The sequence below is a fragment of the Nylanderia fulva genome, unplaced genomic scaffold (assembly GCF_048542155.1).
Source record: "Nylanderia fulva isolate GAGA-0341 unplaced genomic scaffold, ASM4854215v1 Scaffold7, whole genome shotgun sequence".
Taxonomy (NCBI): domain Eukaryota; kingdom Metazoa; phylum Arthropoda; class Insecta; order Hymenoptera; family Formicidae; genus Nylanderia; species Nylanderia fulva.
In genome coordinates this window covers 3,289,209-3,315,170 of record NW_028190807.1, presented here as the reverse complement: position 1 = coordinate 3,315,170, position 25,962 = coordinate 3,289,209, and the positions used below count along the sequence as shown (strand labels likewise).

At 39.0% G+C, this 25,962-nt stretch overlaps 1 protein-coding gene across 7 annotated transcripts in view; it reads left to right on the top strand.

Annotated features, from left to right (window-relative positions):
• The first annotated feature begins 796 nt into the window (after positions 1-796).
• kug (FAT atypical cadherin kugelei) overlaps positions 797-25,962 on the top strand; it is a 310,594-nt gene continuing 285,428 nt past the window's right edge. For all 7 annotated transcript variants that reach the window (XM_029316160.2, XM_029316159.2, XM_029316158.2 and 4 more), the window contains exon 1: positions 797-1,229. The gene's annotated coding sequence lies outside the window, so the exon portion shown is untranslated. The remainder of the gene's footprint in view (positions 1,230-25,962) is intronic.

Sequence of the window (25,962 nt, the reverse complement as noted above, 5' to 3'; positions counted from 1 at the left end):
GAACTCTCCATTAAAACCGATTCCATCTGCGTCGCGCTGAATATCGGCTGACAAAAACGCTCTTCTCATCGACACGGATTAACGGTCGAGTATCCACTTTACAATGAGTTTATCGGCGTTTCCCTATTATGGCGCGCCGGCTCTCTCTCTCTCTCTCTTTTCGGAGTTACGTTGCAGGGCGCGCGCGATTCGAACAAAATTCGCGCCTCGAATTTAAATTTGAATCATGCGAGTCGGCAATTTTTGATCGATTGTCGCCAGCGTTGATTATGAAACAGCATCGTAACAGCACGCCGGTCGGTGCGCGTGTAGAGAGAAACGAGGGAAGAAGTGCGTGATATCCGAACTTGCGTGCATCATGCGCAACGGTCCATAACGCGGGTGGTTCGCCCGACAAAAAGGAGGGAGTAGAGAGAGGAAACGGTGACGAGGGCACACGCGGTAACATGTTCGCGCCGGACTGCAGTTGGAAAAGGGATCGAGTTGGTTGTGTGGACCGGTATAAGAGATCGTCCGTGAAGAGAAGGGATCGTCGTCGGCCGTGGAACAGCACGTCAGGCGGTCGACAGGTGGGGAACGGGGCACAGAGAGGGTAACGGACTGTGGAGAAGAGCGGCGCGGAGTGCAGCACCGAAGAAAGGGAGTGCAGAACTAGAGAGAGAGCATATCGTGCGAGTCGTTTAGAGCGCGACGAGAGGGAGAAAGAGAGAGAGAAAGAGAGAAAGGGAGGGGGAACTCGCCGCTCCGCTTGCTCGGCGTCGCGCGGTGGCGCGCCAGTTTCAGTTCGCCGCTTCGACGAGACGGACGTGCGTTACCGCGGTCGCTCGCTTCCACGTGGAGGCAGAGCACCGAGCTGCTGCCGCCGATGTGTTTTTGTTAATTACCGCGCGCGTAGCCTTCGCGTAGTCGAGCGGCGACATTGAAATTAATTAATTTATATCGCGTCTCGAGTTTTCTTTCCGAAATCGCGGTTGGACGTGTATGAAAGTGGAATATTTCCGGTGGAAAAATCGCGCCGCGCGCGCCTAACTTCAGAGTGCAGTGACACACAGTGATTGCGCGAGCGTTCAGTGAGACTCGGGGACTCGGGTACGCGAGTGGAATTGTATCAGGAATTTGGATTACTTGAAACACGATACATCGCGTGGCGGAGAGGTCTACTGACTGGTGTCTTGTCGCTGCATTGTGCCCGGGAGAACGGCGTTACCGGGGATCGGAGCAGAAACAAGGTTAGTGTCTGCATTCTTCGGCGTTTTTGTCTTCCTTCCGTGAAACAAAGGCGCGTTCGATTCTGGAGACGCGTCTCCCCAGGGTGAAATATGCGCGAAACCAGCGTAAAGCGAGAGGATGAATAGTTCGTATTCGTAAATTATTATGTGTGTTGAATTACAGATCGTGTAATATGCACGATGAGATCAAGTATTGTCGAAAATATTAGTTTACGTAACCGGTTAATTTTTGTTGTTACTCGAACAAAATGGCGTCCTCGAATAATCGACCGAATCTCTTCGATCTTCATTGCGATCTTTTAAGAGAAAAACTGACGGTGAAAAGCGATCGACACAATGATCGATGAGAATTTTGGCTTTGAAAGCTGGATTATTCACGCGCCGGTATTATGTTCGCAGCATAAAATTGCTTTTAGCGAGCAAAATAGACGATCGCGTTATGTCGCGGAATATTTGATCGTGTTCGACCCTCGCGACCTCGACCGAGCGAGTTTTCGAAGAAAATCTCGCAGCTGTGGATTTCGGGGAAAAACTCGCTTTGTGTGATTCTTTTATCGCTCTTTCAAGAATTCCGGTTTACCGAGCTAATACAAACACGTAAATTACGTTGTATATTTTTTACCGAATTAATTTTTTTGGGGGAGAGAAACCTATTTTAATGAATTTATTTTCAACGATTGTGCACATTTTGGATATTTAGACGTACCGATTTGTAAAAGTGAATGATATTACTAATACTATTTAGTGATATTACTATCACTAAAAGATCAATAGATATACAATTTTTGATATTTTTTTAAATGAATAACAATTTTCGTCTGCAATTTGTTTTTCGTTGCTTTTTTGGGGTGAAAACAGAAGAACCAAAACGCCGTTCGTTTTTATCTAAATTGGGTTAGCGCGAGTATGTTGATAAAAGTACATATATATTTTTTTGTGGTTTATTTTAATACATAACGTTGTATATTCAAAATTTTTTTTTTTTTTACGTCGTTCGATGCAACTTATTCAACTCGCTTTTTATGTCGAACCGGATATATACAATAACAAACACTGTACTACGTTTAAATTATTAGTCGTGAAAATTACTACCTGCATTAATTATATCGCGATACATTTTTATATAGTTATATTTATTATTATACAAATAAAAAAATAGTACGCGCAGCGTAGGTTAAATAAAAATATTGTAGAAATTCTCGTGCAAATTGTGCGTGCAACTCTCAACATGTTTACATGTTGTTTACTTTTAATATAAATAAATTTATTTTTCCTATATTATTAAGAAATATTTATCTCAACAAGACAAGTTTCAAATAATCATAGGATAAATTTTTATTTCTTAAAAGCGCTTTGTGTTCGCAGAACAAAGAATAAGAACACGCAGGCATTGTAAGTTTTTTTCTCACATAGATTACACATTGTTTACGCATAATGCATGTAATCTATTTATCAACGTACGCGTGAAGTTACACACCCTACAATGTACGACAAATAATTCAAGTAGCTGTAACCATATAATATAATACTATCCAGCTTTAATACAGTGTTAACGCACTCTATATCGGACGATCGTCTCGTCTTTATATATTTTCATTTTTAGTACACACTTTCTTTAAATCTTTTTTCACATTCAACCTCGTATCAATTTTGTACGAAGACGTTTTAATTTTTTTTTTGTGGAAACAGCGATTAGGATATTTCGGAGTTACCTCAGCTGTGCGTTGCTCGCATTGATGTTGCGCACACGTATGTATGTGTATGTATATGTGTGCGTTCGTGCGCGAGATCAGGAACGCACTCGTGTCTATCTATATACGTGTACATCAACAAACCTACGACGATGCATTGGTCTCTCGTTCGTCGTTGCGCTCTATAGGTACATCGAGACTCAGTGATTCATGGAAAGAGGGGATTCAGAGAAATTGTGCACTGAAGCGAAAATAAAAGACGCGAGAAGCCGTCGCTGCTTTTGCTTTTATACCGAATGATCATACAATTTTTCTACGATAACGTATACATCTTTTCTTCCATTATGATGCTATATTAGCGAGATTTCTTTAACGTATTGGGACAAATAATTGGAGGTCTTTCTTATTCTTATTCATTTTTATTCATCATCTTATAATAACAATGGTAATATATACTGAAAGAGAGCAACGTGAAACCAATTTTGCGAAATAATTTAAACGCGACATGAATGCATCATCTTATTTGGTTCTTCATTAAAATTAATTATATCTACGTATATTTTGCCGACGACGATTAAATTGTGTTGTCGAGTTTTTTTTTGAATGACGAAAGCCTTCATTGTCAGTGTATTTTGTCGCAAAGAAAGGAGTTTGATGAGCTGGATGAAAAATCAGTTCTTTTTCTAATTTCATCCTTGAGAGGCAAAATATTGGGTGAGATTTATCGACAAGTCTACAGATTTTATCATGATAAGCATATATACCTATGTATGCGCATATGTGTTGTAAATCTTTCGATATTATTTACATTATTTATATTTATCTTAGACAAGATAGTTACGCAGGTAAACTCGAAATTATAAAAAAACTGATATTAGAAAAGTGGATAATATTCTTGTTGTATTCCTTCCCCGTTTTAATCTCGGCGTTCATTAAAAAATATTTCGCAATATCGGTAAATAAAATCTGTAATACGTTACAAACAAGCGATATCGCTTTCCTGCGTGATAAAAAATGTAGCAGATGCACGGTAACCGTTGTAGTAACGAAGTAAGCAGTTTGAAGTAAAAGTTTGCGCGACGCTTTTCTAACGCCTTTGCCGAGAGTCGGTTGCCGCTATCAACTGCTGAACTTCACGGACTATTTGTAGATCCGCAGAGAGAGAATAAAAATGCGTAACACTTACACACCTGTAAAAACAACAGTTGCACACAGTTCAGACACGGATTGTCTTGAAATCTTTTGCTTTAGAATTCTCACTAATCGATATACACGTACATACACGCATACAGACTGTGATAAAGTAATAAACTCGAAGCGATACAAAAAATGTAACTACTTTTCATTGTCTGCATTTTCTTATAGAAACGACACAAATAAATAATGGACGTGATGTCGCGCGTTTATGCATTATTGACGTAAAGTTTTTTTGTTTCTTTTATATCCGGTAATATCTACTCAATTTCGTATAGTTTACAATAGCTTAGTAAACTATGCAACATCTGGCGTCTCGTTAAAAGTTTAGAAGGCCTGTACTTCGATCGATGTGGCAAAAGAATGCACGCAAAAAAAGGCACCTCCATAAATTTCATACCATGATGGATTTATATGCATTTGAGATATCGTCATAAATGTTTAACCAACATTGATAGAGGCTTGATTTTTTAAAGATATACGTCTGGAATAAATATTAACGCCGCGTTATTTAAGCCCGCAATCACTTTGCGAAATAAAATATTCATGCAAAAGTTATAAATCAAATGTATATAATATTCTTAAGATAGTAATATTTTATATCGAAAGTATAAATCTCAAAAAATCACAAGAGTAACATTAAATTAGTCAAGAAATCATGGCCGGTTTTATGGTCGCTCGTCTGTCAAATGCGTCCCATATAGCGGTGTTATTACCCTTTAATTATAATGACGACGTTTCGGGTGGGACGCTAGCCGGATATCTCTGTTGCATCACCGTCGATATACGACACGCTATTAAACGTCGAACAGACACAGTTTTCGTGAGTGCTTTGACCCATTCCATTCGAGTTCACATGTTAACGCCGCTTCGTTAATTACACCTTGTAAGATTACAGGGACAGGTGGCTCCGACGATTAGCCATTGTCTGTCCTGGAAAACGTCGAATGAATACACTTAAGCATCGTCGATAAGTACTGATTAATGTACTCCATTGCGTAGCGTCGATGGGCGATGGTAACATTTTAGCTAAATGAAAAATTAGCCTATCTGGTCGGAAGAAACTTTTCAACGGTTTTTTTTCTTTCATGGTTGCAATCGGAGAATTTATACTCGAAAAGTTTCCCGTTTCGAACATATTCCGGTTTCTCGACTGTCATCCCTTAATGTATCATATGTTAGACCTATCCTAAATATATCTACGCGTATTATTGGGAGAATACGAATTTCGAAAAAAAACACATGTCAAATATTCATAGATAGTAACTGTATATTTTTTTTTATTAAATCAAGTTTAATCAGAACAAACATTAATTATTATCGTTTCCTTGGCTCTATTGCCCGGCTTAGAAGGCAGCATACTTATATTCTTTATATTGAGAGCCGATAAAAATATTTATTTCTGAATTAATTATTATATATTACTTTTTGAAAGGAAATAAATGTTCGTTATTATTATCAAATTCGATTTGTAAAAAGGGGAAGATGGAACGTATTAGAGTTCCTTGCAACTATATACATTTTGCGCCTGTAACGAATCGTAAACTCGAGGATGACGATAAATATGTCGGTAAAAGGTTGGCCCGAAGAATATAATGGTACAAACACAACGACGCCTCTCGTTTGACGCGCAGGAGCAGCTGCCGAGTCCTCTTTTCTATCCTGCGGTCAAAAAATAGTGATCCTTGAGAGTGAGGCTAATTTTACGAAGGAAAGGAAACCGCTAATGCGGTATTTGTTCGACAACTGAGTGTGGAGTTAACGTTGTTACGTTCATTTTTACATTCTAAACCCGAGAATGCCAGGTTTCAACTTGGACACAATTCGGCGCGTATTTATGAGACCAGTCATATCTCAATCTCAACACGCTGTCGCGCGTGGTCGTAAAATAACGCGATGTATGCGCAAAACATTTCATCGCGTGTGCGCGCATTAACGTATATAAATATATAATAAATATATGATAACCGACTGGATATGATAACCTAGTGGAACTTTGCTCATCGCAGAATCGAAAGCCGCAGAATAGAAAGTTTCGCATAACAAGTTATTCTATATAACTTTATTATATCGTATAATTTATTAATTATTACGGAGTGCGCATCGTATTTTATTTTGAGCTATTCTTTTTTATCGCGTATGATTTTTAATATCAATATTTATCTGCATATACAGATATTTTTAATGTTACCAGAAAACATGAATATTGATTTCAAGTTATATACGTACAGGTACATATATGTGTATATTAAAACCGGATGGTGGATGAGTCGTGCATCACAGATTTAGACTAAACATCGTTTTTCATTCGGTGGTTCCATCCATTCGATGAGCGTCACTGTGTATGAGCAAAGGGGAACGCCACTCTCTTTCTCTCTCTTTCTCTTTTTCTTTTTTCTTTATTCTCTCTGTTCATCTTTCACAACATGACACTTATTTGGATCACATATCACGGTATATTTGTACGCGTTATTCCTATTTCGTTGAATATTTCCAATTGAAAAACAGACAACGTTGATTCAATTACGGTGCAAATCTAATGGGTTTTGTCCGGGAAAAAAACGGACGATCGCGTTACAACTTACATGAGCTTGTTCGTAAACACAATTCGAAATGTCACTCACGTTTTTATAAGTGTCTATTACGAAAGTTCTTTGCAATCCGATGCAGACTCGCTGCCACTTATACCGTAAGCAGAGCATGAAAAAGGTGAAGAACGTGTACACGTGCGCTTACTGAAAAAAAGGAAATAAATGGAGTACTCGATATATATATAATATATTGCATGCTTTGGCGCTTCACACGTTGAGAAACGTGAGCTGATGTCGCCATGCGATTTACTCGACCCGACCTGATCCGACCCGGTCTTAAGATTTTTCGAATCATTCAACATTCTACGAGTGTGGATGCTGGAAACTTTGTGATTCGATCTTGGCAGAAACGCGTCGTACGAGCGATCGATTTCTAGATTTTACTATCTTATCGGTTACGCGACAGTTGGTCGATTTTTCCTCAGAGATGCTTTCGATTTCGAACGTAATTATGTATTTTATAATGTAGCTTTTGTGAATTTTGAATAGTTTTGAATTATTGATTCGTATAACTTAATAATTTCATAATTTCTTAATTCCTGTTAAATAAACGATAGATTTGAACAGTTTAATTCGAATTTTATTAATTATTTTTGTACGGCATGATGAAATAATAATATTATTGAAAATATATCATAGCATAACGGCGACGATATTATTATTCGAATCCTATGTATAATTTTCTTTTATAACTAAAAGGCTAAAACATAAAAATTTTCGCTATTTAGAAAATTTCTTTTCAAGTACACAACGCAGATTTTGTCGAATAAGTTTCACGCGAGATTTAAAACTAAAAAAATGTTAAAATGTTTGCTGATAATTATTTGTTGATCGTATATAATAGCAATATTGCCAGTGTTTGAGATATGCTTGAAAGAAAATCTCTTCCAATAGTATAGGCAGATAATCTCAAACACCTGGCATTGCGAAGGACTTCCCATCAGCAGGTATAAATCTTGCTCTGGGAAGCGAGGCAAACTGCCTGCTTCTTTGTAATAATACATTCGTGATAAATGATCGTACTGTGTTTGCGCTGCTCTCGAAAAATTATTTACCGCGCCGAAAGTTTCGAGAGCGGAGAAGGGAAAAATTAATTACGCGAATGCAGCTTGACGGGAAATTATTATCTCCGGAATTTTTCCCTTTAAAAAGCTTGAGTCAGGCAGGATGCGATCGGATTTATTTATTTTATATTTTCTTCGATCTTTATATCCTGTATAGCAGCACAGAAACCGCGAAACGTGTCTTTAAAGAGTTATTTAAACTCAAATTTACTGTCGCGTAGCTTCGCTGTCTTCGTTGTGCAATTTGTTACATAATGACTTGCTGTATTTCTTCTTATTCAATGCGTTCGTGGATCGACAACCGCCGAGCCAAAGAATGCACAGCTTTGAAGCTATCTTGACAGTTAATTTCCTGAGTGGCAGAGAAGGAAAAAGAGGCAGGGAGAGAGAACTGTATGTATACGGCAAATAATCGAATATACGCACATACATACATATAATCGATTGCACTTACGCCGGAATCTATGCGTTTTCAATCACGAAAATACGTATGTACATATATATTTTTTGTATGCTTATTTATGGCGAGACTGTAATTTGCATTACCGTCGAATCGATACTGTACACATCTCACACCTACACACAAAATTAACGGGAAATATAATTTTATATTTTTAAACTTATATAAAGTACATACCTATAGCGTTGTTAGGAACAATGCGAGCATAAAATATGTATCGCGTAATATCATAAGGTCCAATCGATATAATTATTCGATAATAAGTAAAACTCTAACAATACGGTTTTATAAATTCAATATCGTACATATAACGAATTATATAATATTATTAACGAACGGTTAATGAATTTATCACGTCCTGCATCCTTTCGCGAACTCTGTCGCATTTCAATCGGTAATGCGACGAATTGTCCAATCTCGATTGCGTTTGCGTGTAAGCGGATTTAATAATCTTTTGTCTGACAACGTTAAGAAGATTACGATAAAACAATATGTGGAAGTCAGAACGAGCAGTGGAGAAGCAAAATCTATACGATGACGGGGTTATAGGTAATTTAAAGCGCGATTCCATTTAAATTAATATTCGTATCTGGCATTCAGCGGAGACCACTCATTTGCCGATCGGTCAATGCACTTTGAAATGAACAGAGGCCACAGTTTTGTCGACTAAAAAACTGGGCAGATTTTTGTTGGATATTCATCCCACGATCAGTATCATTTATTATGCAATTTTGACAACTGCAGCGTAGAATGGAACGGCCGGTGACTTCACTTGGCGCACGAAAGCTGCGCCAAATGAGAAATAAATTCGCGCGGAAATTGTAGCGTCGAACGAAAAATATTTTTCGTAAGCTCATTTCTCGTACATTTTCTTTTATACATTTGCACAGTGCGGAGAGGGATTTATTTTTCGCAGCTTACTAGATTTTACTATGTTTCATTTTAAAATTAAGAGAAAAATATAACCAAATAACTCCACGCACGAAAGAGAGGGAGAAAAAATGAGAGTATGAATATAATTCATGAAATATAGAGATTATTCTATATAGAAGCGACGTACTTATCTAAATATAGAGAAGTGAATAAATCGACGATAAGCCTAAAGAATCGCGGCTGGAGAGAAGAGGATATATATTTTTAACACGCTCCTCAAAACACCGTCGGCGTGTCCTCGTTTATACGTACATTCCCATGTTAAAAGTTCCTGCTCTGTAGAATCATTCCGCCGTGTAGTTTTATATTATGGTATAAGATAACGTTGAATGCCATATACATTTGAGAAAATCTTGAAAAATCGTTAAAAGAGTATAAAATAGAGTCCCCTAAATTTAATTTTTGAAAAGAATCTTTTCATTAAAATGTCATTAAATTCTCTGCAAAAATGAACCTTCTTTTTACGAATATTTATATATAACATTCGAAATTGTTAGACTATACTAATATTTTCTCGATGGTGTCTATCATTAAAAAGCTTACAATTTATATATCTACTCTATATTTGAATAATGATATATTATTCAAATAATGATATGATATTTTTTTCATAGAGTATATAAAAAATAATGATATGATATTTTTTTCATAGTATATACCGTAGAATAACGAGAGCGATTGAGGGGATATACGGAAACCGCGTTAGTATACATATTTTATTTTATTATCTACCGCAGAGGATATTTGATCGAAGAATCCTTAATGTGTACCTTGGTGTATATACAAGAGCCTCGAGAGTAACCTGAACCGAACGTGATTACACCGATCCTTGAGGAAAAGTCTTCAACCGGGATATGCGACGGCTCGCGCAGAAATCTTGTACGAGCCTTAGTTAGATTGATAACGTGGAAGTAACGCGCGAGGTTAAAATTCTTTCTCCCGCAGATTATAACGAAATTGGAACATCGAAAATTGGTCTGCATGGAGAGAAAGGGAAAAAAAGAGAAAGAGAGAGGAACACAAAAACGGCAGAGATGGGTGATAGAGGGAACAGGAAGGAATGGCAGAGAAAGAGAGAGTGGTCCATTGGCCTGGGCCAATTCAGCGCAGGGCGCAGGCTTTGCCGATAATTACGTCATAAAAAAATAATAGCTCGACCGGTTTCGCGTTGTATCCCCGCCGGGCTCGCGAGAGATCGTTTGTACGCGGTAAAGAAGAACGGCTTTTCTCGCGTAGCATCGGCCGATCGTCACCAATCATTTTCTCCGCGCGAATACCGTCGATAATGTTTCATAATATTTCGATTATTTCATTCAACTATATAAAAGATTTTTTAGAAAGGATTGAAATATGATTGAGATTGAATAATATATTTAACAAAATTCCATATTGAGAATATCAGAGAACATGTCAATAGAATATATTATTATTAACGTGATGGTATTAATATATCAAAAGTATATGAGATATAAAAAAATAAAATGTTTCTTTTTCTCTCTCTTATTTTCCTGAAAATATATAAAAGTCTCTACGTCAGCACGCGCGCGCAAGACAATTCTATCTCAACTCAACAATATCTTTCGTGTCCTTTCGCTTGAATATAAAACACATTCTGTTTGAAGAAATTGTATTTTTATAAAAAGTATCTTTTCCAAGAGATATAAGGATACCGGACAAAGCTTCTCGTCTTTACTTTTCTTAGGCCTTGCACGATCGCTTCCTCCGCTTATGCATTTCGCGACGTCAATGGCGTCGCCGGTGGCCAGCATCGAAGAAACCCACGCGTATTCCGTGTGCATACCAAAGCAATACCCGGCAGTGCTCCTCAAACTATTCAATAGGGCGAATCGGCAAGACTTGTTATATAAATTTGTAAAACTCGACAAGTCTGCGAATCGATACAAACTTTGCGATATTCTCTGCAATAGATAGAAAGAATTGGGATAAAAAATTATTCAATCGACATTATGACGACACAGAGAGAGTATTTTAAATAATATTGTATAGCTATATATAAATGTGCGATAATAAAGGTATTGAGAACACGATAAATATATGATTTATAAAATTAAGCATCCAATTTTAGGATGATAAATTTATGATTAAACATGGGCGCGTGTCTCATTATTTCTCTTTGTTGCTCTCGATACTTAATTTATAAACTCTAATTGAGAAACTTTTGATTGGTGTGTCGCGGACCCCTGGTTTGCGTAGATTCTAACCCACGTAATCCTGTCTTCGAGCCAACCGGTAGGCGCGCTCGCTCGTAGAATGTGTACGTAACTAGGCACCGCAGCCTTAACCGGGCGACCCGGAGTGACAGGAAATCGCCGGTTTAAATTAGAGACAATAACGTACCGCGAAGAACCTCGGTTACACGGCTACACGCACCCGGGTGGAGAGCAGTACCGGCGGCGGATTACGACGGCGCACAGCTGCAGCCGCGGTAATAAGCCCCCTCGCTAATTTGGTTCCCGACGCGATACAACGCCGAGGTACAGCCGAGAGCTCTGTTAATTCTGCGACCCCTTCCGTCGTTTTTACGCCACTGCCGTTGTCTTACGTAAACGGCGCGCCGACCCGCGGTTCCGCCACGCCGTCCGCGTTCCCTGCAGACGACGTAGCCGGAACATACATACAAGCCACTCCGCAGGGCGTACTTTAATCCGGTAAGGTGGCACACGAGTAATATACTGAATTTATTAATTGCGTTATGTATAGGAAGTCGCGCGACAAGAAGTAGGTAGAACGTGGCGGAACGTCTTCGTATCATGCTAATATGTTGCAAATGTCATTAACATATTATGCTAATTTGTGCGGGATGTTGCAGTTACTTCGGCTTCAGTTGCGTTTAGCTTTCCGGTATATTGGCTCGGAAGTGGGAAAAGAAATTTCTCTCATATATTATGAGAATGTAATTTAATCAAATACTGAAATTGTAAAAAAGATGGGCTTTCTCATATCCCGCAAAGTTACGAGCGGATTAACATATTCATGTTACTTGCGTATAAAAAGAGGAAAAGGTAGTACTTTATTTCGTTCGCAATATGTACGTTTTATAGTTTATATAAAAATGTGTAAAAATATTTCTGTGGATATTTGCATTGACAATTCATATTCTGGTATGTATAATGAAAAACATCCATGGAAAATCTGCTTTAATCCTATAGTTTTCCCAAGGACATTCGCTTTATTTGTTCGAGGTGCATTTTATTGCCCACGGTAGAATACCATGACTGTAATAAATTTCATTGCTTTAACGGGACTACGAATTGGAAATATAAATTTCGACTAATTGTACATGTTGATTCTATAAAATAAAAATATCGTGACAAAAATGATGTCTGAAAGGGGAAATGTATAATGAAAAGGGTAAAGTAATTAACAAATATAAATTATACTCGATTAAAACTTTCGTCAATCTTTTTTGTAGATAAATTAAAAAGGAACAAATTTAATTCCGACAGAGAATACAATTTAAAAAATTTTGAGATATACGATATTTTGAATAATCTTTTTTATCTTTTTTTTAATCTAAATTATACAGTAAATTTTGATAGAAGATAAAACAATTTTGTGAAATATTGATTTGTTTCAAAACACCTTGCTAAAAAACAATAAAATGGATTATACTGCATAATTGTACAAAAAAATAAAAGTACAATTACATTAGCGCGACGAAATGAAACCGGTCGAGGTGTTTTACGTTGGCATACATATACAAATATACGAGAGATTAGAGATACGCGTAATGTATATATGCGTGCTATGTGGTGTCGTCAAAGTGTCGCCGACATGGTCTCGAGCAGGCAGATTACGTGTCTACTTGAAGAAGTCTTACGTTATTTCTGGAGTACACGTAATTCGTCCTCAATAATGTATGCGAAATCTTTCAACATTTTTGCATTTGTTTCGTCAGTGTTGTGTGACACTTTACGTTTTTTTTTTTTTTTCAATTCTTTATACGTTTAAGCAAATTGTCTTTAATGTCATTATTATATTATGATTTTTATTTTTTTAATTTACTTTTCTTGATGACATACGAATTTCTTATTGATAATTTCAATTTCCGCATTAATTGAACAAATATAAGTTCTCCCTATAAGTTCGTATCAGACTCCAGATATAGAAATCACGTCGCGATTATGTATGAGAGATTGGGATTTGACTGAGATTTATCCGATAATCCACTGTCAATTAGGAACGTCATGTAACTGTTTCGTCCTTTTTGACTCGATTCACAAATCCATGATACGCAATCACGATACAGCTTTCGATTTCGAATTTGACACGGACTTGATACCGCGGTGAACGCGGTAACGGGAGAAAGATCGTAGTTGGCCGTGAACCATGCTTTTTGGACTTTGGACTCTGCGGGGAAATAAACTTTCTCACCCGGGCGGCGTTTAAATTATTACGTGATCACGAGACTGATGGGAAAAGTTTCTTCCTCGGTGAGATGGTCGTCGGCAGTTTTTATTCCGAGTTAATCCCGGCCGCATAAAGTTTACTTCTGGTTTATAGGATCGGTTGCTTGCACGAGCTCGCGTGCGCAAGTACGAAAACAGGGAGAGAGCCTTGTTATAGTATAAATTTCTAAATCGGCTTTAGGGGAGATCGTGACTTCTGAACACGTACTCGCGATCTTGCGATCGAAATCGTATCTTTTAACACTTTTGTCCGTTTTGTTTTTGTTATTTTTTTTAACGAACGATCGGAAAAATAGCGTGCAGATAATTTGAATCATTAATATCAGATCGTTGTGAAACAACTTCTTCGATAATCATTACGGGGATCCTCGTATCCGTCGGTAGGATATCCACAGTGGCACCGTAATTGGTTCAAGAGAAAAGAACCATTCACGTTTGGACCGCTCTGCCAATTATTCATGCTCGTGTCTGCCGACCGATACGCATGATTAATGATAAAGGTGTACTCTCGACGGTGGACCACCTCGATTTCTCGCAGGCTCCACGTTCTTACGAGCCTTTGATAGCGGAGGAGCTAGTATAAGGAAAGAAAAAAAATCGGATCGAAGGTATATATGAACGTGCAGTATATCGCGTTATCGAGAAAGTTATAATGAAAAATAACTTTCGAGATGGAGCGATACAAGTAGGTACGCAGGCAATTCGAATTTCCACACCTTTAACAGACGATGGTTATTAGAAATGTACTATTATTAAATTATCATATAAAATGTTCGATAATTTAATGTTGGGATTATGCAATAGGAAAGGACGATAATTTTCTTTCTAGAAGGATAATTTTTTTGACAAACACTTTACGACACTCGAATAAATTAGTCTCTCAAATAACAAGTCGATCAATTGTATATTACACAACATACACGGAGAGAATTTTCTCTTAAAAATATTTGCTATGATAAAAAATATTAATATTTATTACAATAAGATATATAAAATATGTTCGATTAATTTTACTATGCATATATAAATATTTTTTGTGGTAAATATAATCAGAGAAACTCTTGTAAAAATTTTTCTATCATATCCCACGATTACCATGATTTTCAAGATAAATTCTAAAAGAAAATTCTCTCTGTGTAATTTGAAAATTAAGATCTATGCATAATGACATTAAGAAATGTTTCAGGATAAAACGGGCGATGCGCGCCTTATATACGTCCATCTCTCTCTTTATTATTCGCGTTTACGCGCTCGGAACTTGACCGTCATATCGCAACGCGATACTTGGCGCAATTTTTTATCACTCGCGGCGGTACGGAGCGAAAGAGAGAGCGGGCCGCGCGGAAAGCACGCTTATATAGATACTCGCTTTGGCTGCTCGCGATAAAACTACATGCGCTGCACGAGACCGTATAGCTGCGAGTCATGACAGCACCGACATGGAATCCGGCGGAGAGCTGACCGCATATATGCGCCGACCCAGCGCTCTCCGACTGTAATCCACCATCATTACCGACATCACAGAGAGCTCGTTAGTCTCATTTATATTCACGTTCGTCCGCTGCAACTTATATCTCGCCAAGAAGAAGGAGGAAGTTAGAACTCGTCTCGTGTGGTCTCCGCGCCAAGGCAACGTCGTCCTACCTCGCCGCGATAGCTGATGAAGTACTTTTAAATCCCTGTTCGTGCATCCTCTCATCTCTCGCTCTTTCTCTCTCGTCGGTTGACAGTTCGAGAGACCGCTAACTCCATTTACGAAAGTCGATCGCGTGAGTCACTCTTATGGAAACGTTATGAATTTCGATGAGACGGATGTACATACAAACGGGCGCAGCGTTTCGTATCAATACCGATAAGATTATCGGAATTGGATTCAGATTGGTACGTTACTTTCGAAAGACGATAATCAGGGTGTTACGTCATTAATCATATGCCGGCAAGATGTATTATCCGATAATCTGTATACGTAAATGACTTTGAATGGCGCCACTGCTCGTCACCCTTCGGATGAAGGCACGTATTGCTACATATGCGTATATAGCTATCACGGTACAGGACGCACAGCAGCCATAATTCAGTGGAAGCGCGTAGGGGACGTAGCTCACGCACGCGGAAGTTTGATTATTCCGCATTCTCTGTCGTTCGTGTTTCCCCCCTTTGTATTCCACCCCTCGAATTTCCCCGAGGTTTGACGCAACTGTAATTGGTCGAATGCGCTGGAAAGTCGATTATCTCGACGAATGTTTCGATGCCGTTTCGCGATGAGAATCGGGCAAATTGGTAAAATTTTACCTCCAACCGCGCGAGCAGCAGATTATCGCAATAATTCTCGAAACGCTATCTCGAACCGCGAGTGAAAATACGAAATGGTGATTAAGAATTCCGCGCCTTAAATGATTATATCGGTAAGGCGTGTCTATATATTTGTGTCAGAATATCATCGTTTTTTATCTTAGATACACTCTTATTTTTTCTAAAATAAAATATGTATCTCTTTCGCATAAAACGCGTAAACCAAGACGTAAACGGTCGTATCGCATCGAAGTGAATGTAACAAAACGGTTCGTAGCGACGGCTCACATTTTTCTCGGCGTCGTTCGTCATTGTCGCAAGCTGCGGAGACTGTATCGCGTCCCCTGAGATAGTCCCCGGGAGAATAGCGCGGAATTACTCTCCGACTTTGCCGGAGAGCGCGGGACTTTTCCGCACTACCCTTTTATCGTCATCTCTCTTTTTCTCTGTCTCTCTCTCTCTCTCTCTTAGTGCATCGGACCTCGCGAAAGTCCTCGTTTATTACCTACCCACCCTCATTGGAACGACTGCTATCCCGCAGGGGTGCGCGGACCCCATCGGATGACTCATCTCGCGTAAGTTCTATTACCGGGGGCGGCAGTAAAGACGCTCCCTAACGGCAGCGTGTCGTGGTGCATCTCCCTCCGATGTACGCAGTGAAACGGAATTACGACGGAGCGTCGATAGGAGTCTCGCTTTTCCCTCCTTTTTTCGCGCGCCGGCTTTTAATTTTCGTACCCCCGTCACTCGCGAAATTGTATAACGCTTCTCGTAGAAAAGACAAAAGCGAAATTCGTTATCGTGTATGTATATATTATAGGCAACGAAACAGGAGACTGTGCAACGCGACGGTTAACTGCGACCAGTCTGGCAACATGATTCCGGTATTAGGTGTACGGTTTCCGGTTTATATACCTCGCGGTTACCGAGTCGCTCGTGCCCGCAAGTCCCGCCTTTCTTCCCCACTCGCCTTCTGTCCTACGTCGAGCCTATTTTGCTGTCCAGCTTTGTTGTGCGAAATGACAAAGGCATTTTGTTCGACGAGCGTACACCCTCCTCCTTCTCTCGCGCGTCAAGTTTATTATAATGTTCTGTACGTATGTGCCACCGTCTGACACCCTCACTCTCTGACTATTCGCTATTTTTGAATGGCGGTTGACAGATGCGTTTTCTGCTCGCCCAACAAACAACGAACCTCCGAACCCCACCGGCTTCATCGCGTTCAGATACGTGTTTACGAAGTTAATATCGCTATTTCCGCTGTTAGAGCAAAATTGGATTTTCATTGTGCAAAATTTTCCCTGATGATGTTACGTTATAATGTCGATTATATTTCAAAATGCGATACATTGTGAAGCAAAATGAAGGCATAATATACCGATGGCACCATAGTTAACATTAATCAATTTATTTTAATTCATTTCAGTGCGTTATAACAAGCATTTTCATTAATCAAAATTTTTTCTACTTGTGTTATATCATTAGAAATTTCATTTGCGCGAGCAAATAATCTGTGAGTTCTTTTTACGAATACGAATTTGCCGCATCTGTTCCATACATGAAAGATAGTCTCGGCTAATTTCTCACAAATATCCGATACAATCTGCAGCATTTCCGGCAGTTTTGGCTACGCGCCAGTGAGAACGTCGGAAACGTGGTTAATTAATTGCCTTCGACATGCCAGGATTTCACGATGAGACGCCGCCGTTCTCGATTCTCCGACGAAGACTACGATCGATTTCTAACGTGCTTACAAATGATCGCGAGTCTTACACGGGATAAAGTTGCGATGGAACTCGATTAAAGCGCGTTATAAAATTAATCATAAGTTTGATGTGCTCGATTTTAATAATAACTAGCATATGTTATAAGTAACGAACTTGATAACGAATTACTCGTTCATGCATAATAATGTTACGCGAATACGAAATCGAATCTATCGATGAGAAAATTGGCGTGTAAATTGATAAATGTTCGAAATTCTGAACCGCGACGTGCATGCGCAAGTAATAAGACATTTATCATCGTTTAGTCTATAACCAGCCCACCTTCTTTGCCATGCATCATCTTAGCTGTACGTATTACGTTACCATACGTGTGGTTCATTTTGCCAGACGCGACGAGCATTTCTACGAAGGGTTTATCTTATCGTATAACCATGCGTATCGAGTCACTCGTATCTATCGGCTTGGCGGTCTTGATCCGTCACCGGAGACTCTCTCTATATTTATCACGACGAGTGATAGCGGAGGCGCCATATCGATAGCGAGGCTCACGTTTACCTGGTGTTTAAACCGCGTTTAACTCCGATCTATTCATACAATATTTTTATCAGATGTGCACGTGTTGAAAATCTATAAATATACAGATACTGCACTTTGCTTTTCTATTTTCCTAACTTAACTAAGACATTAAATTTGAAAATTTAATATTGTGTCGTAATATAAATATTAAAGAACACGATGAAACTTGTAGATATGACGTGTGAAATATTTCTACAACGATAGAGATCTAGCCCATATTTCGGGGAAGCCTACTTTCGCACGCGCCTACGAATCTTTACAATTTCATTTTCTTTCTCCTCTGGGATCCCCGTGTATAAATATTTTGCATGCCAACGCAATGCGTGGGTCGCCTATTCGAACCTTAGACTTTAATCTGGCTTTGTCTCACACCGACAAGGTCGCCGCTCGTAACGCGACCTCGATTCAGTCAGTCGACTCGTGAATTTTATTTTTAGGTCGAACGTGCCTCTCGTCGCCTTCACCTGGGTAGAGGGAGGGAAAACTGTGGGGTTCAAGATCCCATGATAAACTTGTAATAAACTTTATGCGCTCTCTGGTTTCTTATGCCGTGGGGCAATTTCGCTTTAACTCCCAGCCATAAGCCGGTCAAGCTTCGCAAATAGTTTCGCGTGCACCTCCGGCATTCCATCCTCAATTTATTCGTCGATGTCACGAATCGAATTGACTGACCGCTACTCCGAATGCCTGGGCTATTATCAGTTTTATCCCCGCGATACAGCCGAACGGGTACTACTCGCGTAAGATATTATTAACGCGAAACTGTGTTATTCGAGCCACTGGTATTACAACTTCCTCAGGAAGCGAATCGCGCACGATGAGCAATAAGAAGCATCGGCGCTGAAACGATGCTAATTATTTTGGCAGGAAGCGCAGTCTCACGACGCAGAGTCGTTTCGCGTAACGGTATCTCCCAATACGAGGGCTGTATAACTCTCGTCGTTACACTCCGTAATTACCGTCGGCTAACTATTATTATATAATTCGGCCGACGTTAAAATGGAAATGACACAGCCAATAACACTGTATTATATTATCGGTATACCCGCGTTGACCTATATTGCGCGCGATCCGCACGTTTTCACGGTTCAATTGTATTAATGCGGAAAGCCGCATCACTTCGTCGCGTTATCCGTGGGTATTGCGAACGTACCTGAATGAACTTTTTAATCGCCCCGCTCAATGAAGCGCTCAACGATCGAGCAATCAGGTTTAAGAAGGATTTGCGTTATCTGGGGAAGAACGGAAAAAAGAATGTTTATTCGTGGTCGCGTTTTTACAAATCCGATCCTATAGAATACAGTGCTAAGTCGGCTCTTACATCCGGCGTTGACGATCCGGCACGATGAAAGAAGCTGTATAACTGCCGTCTCTCGGAGGAACAAAGTTATCTCGTTTCGCTGCAAATTGTCCGGATGTGGAAGGTGCGAGGAGCTTTCGTCCTAAAGATATAGAACAAGCCGGCTTGCTCGAGTGTGCCATGCCGGCGGACACCATCGAGTTACCGCGAATACACTAATCTCAGTTCCGTGTAAAGGGTGGGAGGGATGAGAGGGGGATTATACGGGTCTCCCAATTTTCGGAGCCTTAAGGCTTATGTATACGTATACCGTCTAGTACGCTCATACTTTTAACCTGCTTATTACCAACTTTTGGACGCGTCGCCCGAAGTAGGACCTCCGCAATTTCCGTAGGACCGTAAATGTACGGCCGAAATTTTCTCCGGTGATTGCACATGAATCCAGTGAAATGAGTATAATCTTCAAACACACGGCACAGATAAACGGCACTGCTTATCTCGGGAAATCTTTTTGCCGATCTTCTACTTTTTACTGTGGTATATATTTTTTATATACACTCGGATATCTAACTTTTCATATTAAAAACTTTTTATTAACATAGGTATATATCTTGTTGAAAAAATTTTCAGAAAGAGAAATATATGCTTATCATTTTGCATTTACATATTATAATATATATATATATATATATATATATATATTTATATATATATATATTTATATATGTAATATTTCTACGCTTAAAAAATCTGCTTAAAATTAATTAAATTAAAACAACTATTAGATTACATTTTTGTAGGGTGAAAATGCAAATTATGCGAAAGGAATTTTTTTTAAGATTTATAAATCAAATTTCCCTTTTATTTATATACTTGGCATGGAAAATTCACGTATTTGTGATGTATTTACTGACGTATTTACAGGAGGAGTATGTGTGCTGGTTAAATGGCAATTAATATGAACATGCGACCGCAACATACAGTCAGTTCGATAGACTAAACCGAGAAATAGATCTATTGTAACGATATATCTCTCTCTATGTAGGTATTATGGTATTACGGTTCTGGTAAATGTGTCTTTCCACCGTGGCTCATTATTGGAATGTTTGTTCAATTTAATATTTGAATGAAACCGGCATGCCACTTGATTCTGCGCATTCCATTAATACAAGCTTTGTGTGTTCTTAATCAAGTACGAAACGGAAATCAGCACGATTCAGATTGAACATGTGCTTAAATATGTTATGTAATTATGTTTAATTTATTATATACTGCATTGTATAACTTTTTATCACCGACGATTTAATTGTTAAGCTCAAGTTTCGAACGTTTGAATTCCTCTCTATGATTTGATATCGGGGAAATCAATTGCGAATAGAACGTTTCTCCGGATTTCTCGAGAAATCGGCGGATTTCGATTAATCCAAATCGTCAAAGATCATCAAAGTCGTCAGTCTGCGTCTAACTTTCGGCTCGTAACTTGGAGTGCATTCGCTGGATGGACTTGCTTTCACACGTAATGACGAAGTCCGAGCGTGGCCATTTGCTTTATAGCCCTCTAGGTACATACTCGAGAGCTCTTGTAGGCACTTCGTCGAAGTCTCCGCAAATATGATTTCATGGTCTAAAGTCGCTCCGCAAACGACCACTTCATCAAGAAATTACGCGTGGGTTTCTCCTGCAGTTGCTGACTGAGGCGGCAAACTGAGAGATATGAAAGGACAAATCGTGCGAATCTACGATGATAATCTTGCGATCAGGTTATCGTAATACAATTATCCTACAGGAACGTTTCCATCGTGAAATACGTGTTACTTTAAATTAAATTATATAATTAAAATGATTAAAAAATTACATATATATGTAAGCACACATGCACTTTGAAATACATACACTCGAGCTTTTAGGTGAGATAAATTAGTAAAACTAAAAAAGTTGTTGATTTATGATTCGTATAAAATTGCCGAAGGATAGCGGCGGGGTGACGTTAAAAAAATAAATAAATAAAAACTTTTAGAGAGAGCCTCGAGCCAAAAATCTCGTATATTCAACGCTACAAGTTGGTCTGGTGTATGTTCAAAAAAGCTCTCGCAGCACGTCAGGGAAGAATTGTTAGCTGGCCAGACGCCGATTTAATGTCTGCTTGAACTACTACGGCCTCATTAAGGCTTACATATACCGTACTCTCCGTCTCTAGGATAAGAAAATGGAAGAAGGAGACAACGAGATTGCTTCTTGTAAAAGCACGCGTACTCTCGCTCGTTTCTGAGAGCAGGAAACAGAGATAGTAATCACCAACCTCGTTTTCTGTGATACTCTTTCCTAACGACGAAAAACACTAAGCGTAAAGATTCACTTTAGTCCGTGCATCCGTTATACAATGTCAATTTATATTTATCAGATTCTCTCGTTGTGTTTCCAACGGACTTCCAATTCTATCTATTTCTATCTAAAGAATAGAACAAATAATTTGTGCAAATATAACGTTACGAATTATATGTGTATATAGTTATATTTATATAATCCGAGATTTGCATGCAGTAACCGCGTCAGTAAAACAGCGTTTGTTTACTTTCGCATAGATGATGCTTTTCGTTCGAAGCGCTCATTTACTTAATTAGCCACTTCCGCACTTATTTGATTTTCCATTCTATTGTATTTGATGATATGTAGCATGCTATTAATAATTTTGTGCTAAACGAGCAGAATATTACCGGCAACTGCGGGGTTTCGACCTATATTTAAATGCATATATTAATTGAGGCGGCTGGACTTGCAACACGCGTATTATTTACATAATGTTAATTTTGCATGCGATACCGGTTTCGCATATTATAACAGCATTTTCGCTGATACAGTTTAAACCATTATTATTACCCGTATATATATATATATATATATATATATATATATATATATATATATATATACATACATATATATATACATATATATCATTCCGTGTATAAAACCTGCGCCGTTCGTTCGTGTTGGAACGGAATTTTCGCCCTGACGCTTCCTCGTTGCTAATTCCTTATCTGGAATGAACGCTACTGCGTTTACGTGGCGGAGATTTAGTAACGTTGCGGCGAATGGCGCCACATTGCTCGCTGTGACGAATGAGGCGTATTACGCGCTAGACATAGGATTTGCATTGCAAAAGCGACGCATATTCGTGCGAGGCACGATCAGTGACTGTCTCAAAGCGCCGTAAGTCGTCGGAGCATTTCTGTGTTCTCGCGTGATGTTTCTCGCCGTCTATTTACGTGCCGGTAAATAATTGCGGAGCACCGGACGGACTTACAATAGGGACCGTAACAGCTGCCATGTCGCTTTCTTTCCTTCCACTCCTCCACGCGCTCGTGCATTTCCCTCCGTTCGCGCACTTTCATCTTTATATGTTCTTTAATCCGGTTATTAATGCTTAAAAAATCCCTCGCGGTTCGAATTAAGTTCCGCAAATAAGCAGCTTTGTCCCGATTTTAATCTTATTAGCGTACTCTCTATAATAATAACAATTAATTTATATATATTTTCGATAAATTCCATATAGAATGTAAACATTGAGTTTGCCAATTATTATTATGAACTGCTTTGATTGTTTAAATAAAGGATTATTGCATCAAATATCTATCTTGACATAAATCTGCAAAGGATTAAAAGATATAAAGTTATTATTTATCACAAACTAGTTTGCCAAATTAACAACTTAATGTTGTTTTTATAACTTTTTAATTGAAAATGTCTTATTCAAATAAATTTTGATAATGCTTATAAATTGAAAAAGAAATAGATGATGACCAAATGTATGTCGAATATTCAACTATGCTAAATGTGAAAAAAAGCAATTTCTAGTTGACAATCTCTGTCTAGCTACTCTTACTGCGGAGTATGTATTATCATACAAAGCTCGTACCATAACAGACTGACTTTCATTCTTGCGAGCTGCCTGTTTCATCTCCGCGGAAATTCAAGAAAGCTCGGACTATCTCAAATTGTGAAAGCTACATGCACTACTTTGTCGGAATTTAAAGAAAAAGAACATAAAGTTCTTTGAAATATTTATGTTAGACTGTAGAAAAATGAGAAGATGCGATGATCGATTTTTTTATGTAAATATTATATATGAGGATTCTAGAATGAGTAAAAGAGCTAGCACATATGTATTTTGCTTAATCGCAATCGTTCAATGAAAGTAAGCCGATAATTTCCATCTTTCTGAAATGAATTTTTCATGATGGGAGGGATGGTTTATTTATAAAAATGTGTAAGTAATAATAATAATGCTATATATTTACGATAGTTTAGCAAAGACTTTGAATATAATCATCGAGTGTCATTAGGGTTGATTAAGTTATCAATAATCCTGCGTTTATCGATCCAAGGAATTATCGAATCACCGCAGGTGCAAACATCTCGACTTACGGTAATTAATCATGCGATGTCTGATCTAATTATGGCGTATCTGCATCGTCGATGACACGAGATTCTATTGCCTTTGATATCCATGCAATGATACTAATTTCGTCATCCATCTCTGTCTCTTTTCTCTCTCTCCCTTTTCTTTCTCTTTCGCTATATTCAAAATTCTCGATACAAGCTTACATAAAACTATATTCTGAAATTGCAGATATAAAATTTATACTCTTAATTAATTATATTTATATATCCTACTAAATATTAATATCTTAATAATTAATATTTTATTACATTAATATAATTATTACGTGAGTATAATATACATATTATAAAGAATAAATATATTCATTTAATTGTATAATTAACAATGTTAATCAGATTTTTAATAATTTTTTGAGACAAATAAAATAGTCATAGTTGTGTTCTTTATTATTTCGGGTTCAAAAACGACAGTGGCATTAAATATATTAAAATTGCACATAGTAGTATTTCTGTTCTACACATAATATGCATCTACTTCTCTACTCTTAAGATAGACTTAGGTCGTATATAATATGTAAATTAAGCTATCTCATACACACAATTGCAGATAATAGATGGTCTATAATACCTATAATGCAAGCGCTTATAGGTCATAACATCTTTATCAGAACCTCATTATTCTCGCGACATATAATCCTCAGAACGCATAAAACGACGATTAATTATCGCACCAATTATCTAACCGATTTCTAGTTCTGCGTGTTCGCCGGCGTGAAAGATACAGAATCGCCACGCTTTGATAGCAGTGTTAATTAAACAGGAGAAGGTCGCGTGAATTCGCGCACAATGGGCGATTTCGCTGCGAATTCCCATGGAAACCTCGCCGCTGGTGGCGTCGATCGGTTGGCATTAACAATGCTCGGTGGCCTACGTACATACTGTGGGATCCGCGAAAAAGAATCGGGCCTTCGGGTGACTAGACCGGGACTCGAACCCGGAACCTTCCGCTTGCCGGGCGACTGCTCTAACCATTAAGCTACCTAGGCCCTCTGCCTAACCTTCTCGCATCACCCACTTACGCGTTATGGAGGAGTCCCGATACTACATTCGGCCGTCCTGAATTGACATTCGCCCTCGAATGTCGCCACGCGCTAGTGCCACTGGGCTTTTGGGCCTCTTTCCCACCCCCAGCCAACACCCGCAATCGTCTCTTAATTCGTTTTGCCTCGTGTAGACCGAATCCTGCCTCCATCCCGGACGAGCCCCCAAATGTGGGATCCGCGAAAAAGAATCGGGCCTTCGGGTGACTAGACCGGGACTCGAACCCGGAACCTTCCGCTTGCCGGGCGACTGCTCTAACCATTAAGCTACCTAGGCCCTCTGCCTAACCTTCTCGCATCACCCACTTACGCGTTATGGAGGAGTCCCGATACTACAATACACATTGGTTTGCTGCAAATTGTGTGTTTCGTATATGGACGCGGGTCCGCAGCGGCCGAATAGGCGACGGGCAGATTGATAGCTGCTTGTTTGTCAGTAATGCATCGTGTTACTCAAAATTTACACGGGAGGCGATCAAAGCAGATTAATCATACATTTGCTTCGGTCAGGTGAGATCGGTGACATGAATTTTCCGTGTCGCGACGACACGTTTGCACAGATATGATTTCAAGGATTGTCGTAAATAATTTTTTTGCTCGCTCTCTTTCCTCTTTCTTCTTTTCTCAAAGCGTCCGCGAAACACAAAGAAAGTGAAACTGCGACAAATTCTCGCTTGCGTTGCTCGGTTACGCTTCGGTCGATTATCACGATTTGTTCGATACGTAACAATGTGAAACGGTTCTGTTGCTGCTGCTGCTGCTGCAGAAACAGCGAAACCGCGCATCCGGGCATCAGCGGCGCGCGAGCTCGACTTAAAGAGGAAACGTAAATCGCCATTACGTGGCCGGCATGCGATCCGTTCTGCATCCGCGGCGTCAGGTACCGAGAGTCTCGGGCTTATACACGTATATGCGTCCATTATCCGAACGTATCTAACCGTGCGCCTGAGCAAAGTGGATATTCCATGGTTTAT